The sequence below is a fragment of the Numida meleagris genome, chromosome 2 (assembly GCF_002078875.1).
Source record: "Numida meleagris isolate 19003 breed g44 Domestic line chromosome 2, NumMel1.0, whole genome shotgun sequence".
NCBI lineage: Eukaryota > Metazoa > Chordata > Aves > Galliformes > Numididae > Numida > Numida meleagris.
In genome coordinates this window covers 88,054,021-88,063,066 of record NC_034410.1, presented here as the reverse complement: position 1 = coordinate 88,063,066, position 9,046 = coordinate 88,054,021, and the positions used below count along the sequence as shown (strand labels likewise).

At 39.7% G+C, this 9,046-nt stretch overlaps 1 long non-coding RNA gene across 3 annotated transcripts; it reads right to left on the bottom strand.

The window, feature by feature from the left end:
* Positions 701-8,112, bottom strand: LOC110395189. Of its 3 annotated transcripts, none has more exons than XR_002436244.1 (3): positions 7,594-8,112; positions 6,415-6,567; positions 701-3,879 (listed from the first exon to the last, which is right to left on the bottom strand). It is a non-coding gene; the product is annotated as an uncharacterized LOC110395189 (long non-coding RNA). The 3 variants fall into 3 exon arrangements; XR_002436243.1 differs by lacking the exon at positions 7,594-8,112 and adding an exon at positions 7,078-7,533; XR_002436245.1 differs by lacking the exon at positions 7,594-8,112 and adding an exon at positions 7,113-7,533.

Below are 9,046 nucleotides of genomic sequence, written 5' to 3'. Positions count from 1 at the left end.
AACCTAGCTAATTCTATGATTCTATGATTCTATGATTCTATGATCCTGAGACAACAGAGATTCAGCTGTTTACTCACATTTGACTCTAATTCAGTCATCACTTTCCAGATCATTCTTTCTGCAAATAACATGTTGTTGTATTTTATCCCGTATCGTTCGTACACACTCAGCCCAGACATCATATTGTTCTCATAACTGATCACTCCTTGCTCCCATTATTGTTTTCCAACCTATATATGTAAAATGGACTAACACCATACTCACATTTTTGCCTGGATGAATGCACTGGAACTACTCAAGACAGTTCCCAGTGGTTCACTGCTATAAGTGTCCCCTGATGATGTTGATTACCCATTGACAGTATTAGAATGAGAACAGAACAGCAGTGATGCATGTCTGTGCAGGTGTTGGGAAGCTGTTACTCCACTCAGAAACAAACTAAATTTACAGTAGTCCACAGGGTCCTTTACAGGACCATTTATGCCCATGCACTCTTCTGATGGATGCTAAGTGGCACTCACACCATTCACGTTTAATTTCTTGTGTGGACATATCTATTTGTTCACAAACAGGATCATTTCTCATTTCCTGAATCTTTCCCATTCATTATTTAATATTTTCATCAATTAAAATCCTTCTTTGTTTAAATTATTTTTACAGTAGTCACATAAATATCAGACTACAAACAACTCTCCAACAGTCAAAGCAAAATGTTTCAGGGGCAGTTCCCACAGCTTCACATCACCTACTCATCAAGCAGCAGCCCGTATAATAAATGAACAGTTCAACATATCATGAACAATATTTATTTATGTGTTGCAGTTGATTGAGTATCAAAGAATAGGAGTTAATTTTGTGCCAATGAATAATCGAACCAACCTTGCTATCCTCAGTATAGATTAGTTAGTTTAGACAAACCACATTCTGCTGGAATCACAATACTTAATGGAATAAGACTTCACGCTGTGTAATTTGCTCAGCCAAAATTGTCTTCTGCTTGAATTGGCCTGTGTGTGTACTGCAGAGAAACAATGCCAGTGCCAATCTCTAGAAAGGTTTTGGAAGATCTAAGAACACACCCAAATCACAGTAAAGGGAAACAAGCTGTAAAGTCATTCCTGCAGTCACAGTACTGTGCTATTTGTATGGTACATTTTTGCATTGTCCAAAGCAAAAACGAATTTCCAGCTTGAAACTTTGAGTAGACAGTCTCCCTGCCTTCGGGGTGTGAAAGGTAACACTGTTTTTTTTTTTACTTTCTACTGTCTGTTACAATGAAATATAAGATGAGGAAGTATGAAATTGTATATCCTGGTAAATGGAGGCTTCAGAAGGATTCAACATGACAAAACCACCAGAGAGCATATAAGGTTAACATGGGGGAGTCACATGGGTGTGGCTGGACCTCTCCCATCTTGTTGCTCCTTTCTAATTCCATCAAGATTTCCCAGGCCATGAATACTAACATCACAAGGAAAAAAGGCTCAGTGACAAAAGTTATTAGCAACAGAATACAGTACAGCTGCATATTCAATATCAGATGTGAATTAATTGGATCATATTGCAAACAAATTTGAGACAGTTTCAGATTTAGTGTGTCTTCACTGGGTAATACAAATGAAAGCTCATATATTGTGAGCAATTTACTAGGATACTTGCCTACAGCTCTGTGTAGCAGCTAAACAATTGGTTTGGCATTTTCAAAGAATCTTAACTGGTTCCCATGCCTCTTCAATGCATCTAAATTAAAAGTATACTTATCTGTATTTGTAATGTGCTAAATCCTTTCATATTTCATGTTTCATTTAGGCTTTCTTTCTGTGATATTACCAGTGACTAAGAAGGATGGATTTCAGTGCACTTCCAGATGTGCATGTACTAGATGTCACTAAACATGAAATTTCAGATTTGTTTCATGTAGACAAATACATTTAACTTGTAAATCCTGATGTTAATGTTATAGCCAAAATGGATGATTTTTTTTCTCCCATGTCATAAAAGATCAGTTATTGAACTACTCACTCTCCTTGCTTAGTTAATATAGCAAGGAGAGAGGAATTTTTTTAAACATTGGCATATTGACAAGTGGAGTTTGTTATCTGGATTTTACATTTTTAAAAAGAATCTTATTTTACTGTAGAAAACAAGAGTTGCTTTCTGTGTAGTAAGTAAGCTCAGTTAGTTCCTTCTGTCTTCACTGGTGACAAATATGTAAATCTGAATAAATATTTTGGTACTAAGAGAAAGAAAAAAGAAATAGAACCATTTTTTTTTTTCAGTGTCCGTGCAACTCTGACTTATTTTATTAGTACAGATGAATCTACTGGTCACTCTTGGAATAAGTTAGCTTTTCTGGATCTGAATATATAGCCCCTAAGAGACTTTTTGTCTGGTACTTGGATGGAAGAGTGGAAGAGAGCCAGCTATTTTATCCCTGGCATGTTTTGCTCCATTTCCTGAGTGAACAAACACTGTTCTGGTCGTGTTTCTCTGCCTCTTCAGAAGAGTGTGGAGATGTTAAGTTTTCAAGCCTTTCAGGGCAGGAAAGAGAGAAAAAAAGTTATTTGTCGGGGATGATCTCTCAAGCCTTTTCCGTTGACATGATCCACTGAGCATAATATTCCCATGGATGAGATGCTACCTGCTCTGCTCCTGCCCACATTTCCAGTTAAAGCAGTACAGTATCTAAACACCTGCTTCTCATCTCAGCTACACCTTGGCAGACCTGCACCTGTATATCAGAAATATGTATATTAAAAAGAACACATAAATGTGTTGGCTCTCTTCCCTTTGACATTCCTTTTTCAAACCTCTTTTGATAGTTTCCCCCAAGAAAGAGAGTGAGGAGTGTGTGCAAACACTTGTTCTCCACATCAAGCCTGACTGAACAATTTCTCTGCTATTCTGAGCTTCTGGTGAACTGAAAATTACCAGCTGTACTGATTTGTGACAACTGTGTGTGTATGCACGCGCATGCGCATGTACGTACATGTGTATATGTGCAGTCTGGAGAAGAAGAAACAAAGAGATTAACATCATCATATGTGATGAAAATAAATTCATGTTTATGACCCAGTTCTGTGAAATACAAATGCAAGGCTTAGCTTACGGTTAAAAAGTATTTCTTGAAGACCTCACATTGGCATATTATGGATTGTACGCTGAACAAGGAATTCTCTAATTCATTTCTTTGCTGAGATACAGTAAATTAATAGGACATCAAATACAAAAGTACAGTCATCATTGTTCAAATTTGAAAAAGAAAATGAGCTTGGGTTAGGGCAGAATACAGGTATGCTACTTGCACTTAGTATCACAGGATAGCTGATCCACTCTAGGTACATTCAGAGTTATCAATGACAAGATAATTTTGTAATATTATGCTTAATAAATGTAATAACATTTAAAAAAAAAAAAAAAAGATTAGAAGAATTCGGGTTATCAAAGCTTAACAAGCTAACACTCCTCAGCTGATTTGCAGTGACAAGCAGTAACTCACTTAACTGCAGTAACATATTTGCCACCCTTTGATGTCTATGCTCTTAAAAGTAAAGTGGTAACAACCTAAGCTTTTTTAAAATCAGTGTTATGTCACCCCTTGCATGTCAAAATAAACCACAGTACCTATAAAAAACATGTGGTAACAACTCAAATCCCTAAATCCTTGCCAAAAGTTGACTTCAATAGCTGTCTACAGAGTCTGCCAGAATACTGTCAGCCAACTCATACCATGTGTGCCTTGTAGGGTAGTGGCTTCAAAAGGACATCAGATTTGCCAAAATCTCTCCATCTTTCAGACATAATCTTTGCCATCACTCATGAAATGTAGTCACATCTAACAGGAAGGAAATACATGACGGCCATCAGCACAGGGCACACCTAGGAGAACATAAAGAATGTTTTTAGACCTTGAATGGAGCACTTCATGTTGGCAAAATAAAATTATCCAGACGAGGATGTATTATTACATCCTGAAATAACACTTTTAAAAACACTTCCTATGGGCTGTGCTTACCTGAGAACCTGGGAGCCAACCACTCTTTCTGGAAGTTCAGACAGTTATCCGAATTCCATAATTGGAATTCAAATCCGAACATGTACGAAGATTTGCATTCACTGTCTATGTGTCTGGGGTTACAGGGGTAGTGCTCTGCTTTGGCAAGACGAGCAAGAAGCAGTGAAGGCTTGCATTCTGGGTAGAATGGCTTAAGCGAGACAAACTATAAAGGATGCAAGAGAAGGTGGTGCAAATGATGCAATGAGAGCAGAAAGAAAAGGAAGAAAAGAGACTGAACAAAGAAAAGAAGAGTGGACAAATGGGTAGCTGAAAAGCGAAGGCAGATGAAAGCTGCTTGGGAGCCTGCAAGCCATGAATTATTATGGGTTTGCACACCAAATGGATATAAAGGATTAGAATGAGTTTCATAACTGAATTGGCCAGTGTGGGAAAAGACAGAAGTATCTAGCTCCACTGAGGCTGAGGCTGGGTGTGAGTTCATTTCACAGAAAAATTCTAACATCAGGGAACACTAGAATAATACTGGCAACAGCTCTGCCAGTGATGGCACAATGTGTATGGAGCAGTGGGGATGTGGGGGGATACACACATGGAAGAGACGAGCAAGTAGTTGGTAGAGAACTCCCCCTCCTCCCTTTGTCATCCATGATGATTTATGAACCTCTCTGTGGCTCGGTCCTGGACTCTTCAGAGAAAGAACCCAGTTAGCTTTCTCATAATGGCAGAAGTAATTAAAAAGGGGATCAACTTCAGAGGAATATAAAACGCACACAAAAAGTCTGTCTCTTTAATGATATCCCCTACATCCTTTACTGGCGGGGTTTCTGCTAATCTAATACCTGTTAATTTTCTTTCTAATTAGGGCTATAGCTCACCAGAGGCTGTTTTATACTTAATTTGTTGGGGTTTTATTATATGGCTCAACAGTCAGCCAACCACTGCATGCATCATGTGATCCTGGTTGAGATCTTTCAGGCATTACTGCACACTGAGGCCCTTGGAGAGAACGTGCCACTACAATTTGTGAGTCACCCGTTCTTGCTCTGCCTAGGTCTTGTCATGTGTGTGCTTGTCAGGATTCATCTCCATCTCCATTACCCCTGGGGCAGAAGTCATAGTTTGTTTCTGCTCACTTGTCTGATTTTTAGCAGATCATATTCCCATCTTCAGAAACCTAAGCAAGTGCCATCTTAGGAGTATTTAAGGTGGAATTCTAAGTGCTGATCATATTCAACTCAAAAACATCTTTTAATTGACATAAAATATCCACAGTTCAAACATTTTTTAAGGTACAGGAAGGCTGCTATACAAATGAAAATAATTAACTCAAAAGCATTCTTTACTGTTACCAAAAAAAAATAGTTTTTCTTAACTGTTCTCCGTATCTTTCTGTCATTTTGTTGTATATTTACTTACAAGACATTAGAATAAAGATGAGGCAGATTTTAATTTTCTGAAAGACATATGAAATCTTTCTTAGTTCTATTTTTGCCAGAAAGTTTTGCAAAAAAATTATACACCAGTCAAACAACTGGGAAATTATCAGGAGAAAAATGAGAGAGTAGACCACAGACAAGCAAAGTCCATGGTGCTTTAGAAAGCAGAACTCTAAGGTACATTGTTAAGAGATCATAAGCCAGCCCAGGGAACTCATTAATTTCTGGTTTTTACGATGTCAGTCTCTGGGTAACCAAGGGTATTAATGTAGCATTGGTTGGCTCCAGACTGGTGACTAAAGATCACCAATATCTGTTAAATTGCAAAACTCAGGCTCCATCTCTGTGGACGCCAGGAAGGAGGCCATCTAAAGGGTGATTAGTCACAGACCGAGACTGATGAGAGCACATGTTATGTCATCCCAAAACAACATATGAATTCCAGAGAACTACCATCCTGCTTATCTCAGTTCACAAAGCTTAATTTTCATGCAAGCAATTCCCATGACTTTGTCTCTACCACTCTTGCAGAAACAGTATAATGGAAACTCTACCTATCTCTGTAGCAATAATGAACCTCAGAAAAGTTCTGCTCTCCCCACTGTGGTTTGGTAGGATTTTACTGAAAGAGACAGAGAGCACTAAAGCCAAAGATATTCATTGTTGTTGAAAATCTTCACAAACAATGAATAAAAAGTAAAATTAAAATAATGAATATTAAGTCACTCATGTCACCAAATAACCAAATCGGCCCATCTAGCCATATGCCTAATAGCTTTCAATACATGAGCTTACTCTAACTAGCTCAAAAGAATAACTGTTGTAGATCTGATTTTGTCTACAGAAGCTTGTCAAAGATGATCTTCAGTGGTATTTGGATGGTAAAAACACACGAATTAGAATTCCTAGATAGAGAAGTTCACAGTGAAGTATCAGAAAGGAAGCTGGCCTTTTACTTACTGCGTAGGGATGTTCAAGATGTAGTTGACAATTCAGAAGCAATTGAGTTATTTTTCTTCAGTCATGGAAGACCACTTGTTCTAGGAACATATAAATTAGAGTACAAGATAATGTACTGTTTCATTTCTACTCAGCAAAAGAAATCATCCTCAACTGAAAAAAAAAAAAAAAAAAAAAGCATATATCAGCTGGCAAAGTTCTGCTTTACCTTCCCGTGGAAGAACACAAAGCACAGGAAAACAGACAATCCAAACCTGACCAGTAAAAGCTCACAGAAATGAAGGAGCTTCAGATGGGGAGAGGTGTTATACTGGAGATGTGATATCATAACCATATTTTTCTGAACAAGCCCTGGCAGGCCTAGGTAGGTCTCTAGAAGGAAAGCCCTTGCACAACAGGAAAAAACAGTATCATAGAATCGTAGAATGGCCTGGGTTGAAAAGGACATCAAAGATCATCTAGTTTCAACACCTCTGCCATGGACAGGGTTGCTAACTACTAGACCACGCTGCCCAGAGCCACTTGCACAATACACATTAAAACTATGTATGTCACGTCACCCAGTGCTTGATACTTAATATACTACTCAGAAAGACATCAAATATATGCATGTCCACTGGGAGACTTCAGACAGAACTGTTTCCTGACCAGGAAGTCTCTAACCTGGAGACCAACAGAACTGTGGAGGAAGGATGTACCAATGGAAGAGTTACTCCAGAAATGGTCTGTTCTCCTGTTCTTCTGCAGGCACCAGCTTGCTGATTCCTCTCAGAGAGAAAAAGCCAGAAAGGCTAGAACTTTTCTGCACAGAAGGCAGCTCTTTATTCCCAACACACTTGCCACCAGCCTCCCACCTTCAACTCTTTTTTCACATGGTATTCCACTTCCTGTCCTCCTTAAGAGGGACTGCAAACATCAAGAGACATTACTGCTAATGCGATCATCAATGACTGTTGCTGAATATCCATGCAGAAATGTGTGCTATGCACAGGGAAGTGGACAGAAAAATATCCAGCTCTCCTTCTTTCTCTCCCTTCCTCCACCTATAAGAGAAAGAGAATCTGCATCCTGCTGTCTCCTATCAGAAGGCTATTTACATTCTTTGGCTACAGCAAGCCATGCCCTAGTGGCACTCCTTGCCCATACCACACATGTAAACACTAACATGCATGTAAGCACCTGATTTTAGCCGGGACTCTTTGGATCTGCAAGAAAGGGCAAATTTCATTTCATGAGTACATGCCAGTCAAAATCATGATGCTTGGTTCCATCTGGGTTGGTTCAATTCCTCACAAGAGCAACGGAGGGAAGGCCAGGAAGTGGAAGCACCTCTATCCTTTTAAGTCAAACTGCAGCCTTGGATATTCTGAGTCCCAATCTGCCCGTGGTTTTAGCTCTTACAACGTAACCTCCAATTTGCAAGGGAGCGGTGGGGCACAGATGCAAGTCAAGTGTATGGTAACAGGGTTGGTCCCAGATGAAGCCAGAAACACAAGCCTGCAAGGGAGGGTCAGCACTGACAGAGTCAGACACAATCACAAGGCAACTTCATAGCAACAAGGCAGATCCAACACCAAGCTAGGAACAGAGTCCACAAAGTTAAGATCCAGCCAGGTGAAAAGGGCCTATTGCCAGGCATTACTGCAACACAGCTGGAGCTATAGGCAGGCACACTTGTAGTGTAATGTGGGCAGGGGCTGAGATGTAATGCAGTCCTTGAGTTGAGGGAATAGAGTGGGGGCACCAGGTGATGCTTCTCAGAGCAATTAAGAGCATTAATGCACACAGGCTCTTGACGGTTTTTCTAGGAGCTGTGCATCAGAAGAGGTGAAAAAGAGCCAGGAGAGTTTGGTCTGAGCCAAGGAATACCTAATGAAGTAATGAGCCCCAGCTGTTCCAGCAGGTCTAATGCTGCAGTGGTGTCAGACAGGCTCAGCCATTTGCTGTCCCAGAGTTTTGCCCCAGAACATTTGAAAAACAAACAAACAGTGGTTAGGGCCAATCTGCAGTGACCATGCCCAAGAGAAGAGGCAGCCAGCCAACATGACATTTGCTTTTCTCACACACAGAAAAGCGAGGAGCAAACAAACTCTTAGGGGGGGACTAGTAGGAATATAAAAGGCCTCAGATTACACTAGATTTAAAGACAATCACTGTAAAATTTAGCACAAAGTACTATCTTAATAGAGTGCTTTCATTATGCATGGTTTCTATGCAAGAGCACAGAATTCCTTTTGCATTTCTCACCTTTTGTTTTTTTCAAATTCATCCTTAGGATTCTGATCATGACTTTTTTTAATTGAATTTCTCTGCAAGGAAACAAGTAGCTGGGTTAGCACTGGAACTGATGCAGCCTAATTTTGAACAGCGTTTGGTCTTGCGATAACTGACTTTTAAACTTCTTAACACTGCCTTTAACAACCAGAGAAAGGGAGTCTACACCAGAATTTGCTGAGGAGCCTACAGCCATTGTCTCTGAATGAAGCATTTGCCGTGGCTGGATATTTACAACATCTCTTTTCCAACCGGTATCTCTGACAGATAACACACAGCTATTTCCCTTCATGAAGACTGGGAGAATCACAGGTATTTTTTTCTACGCTGCGCCTAATTTCATGAAGCATCTAGGCAG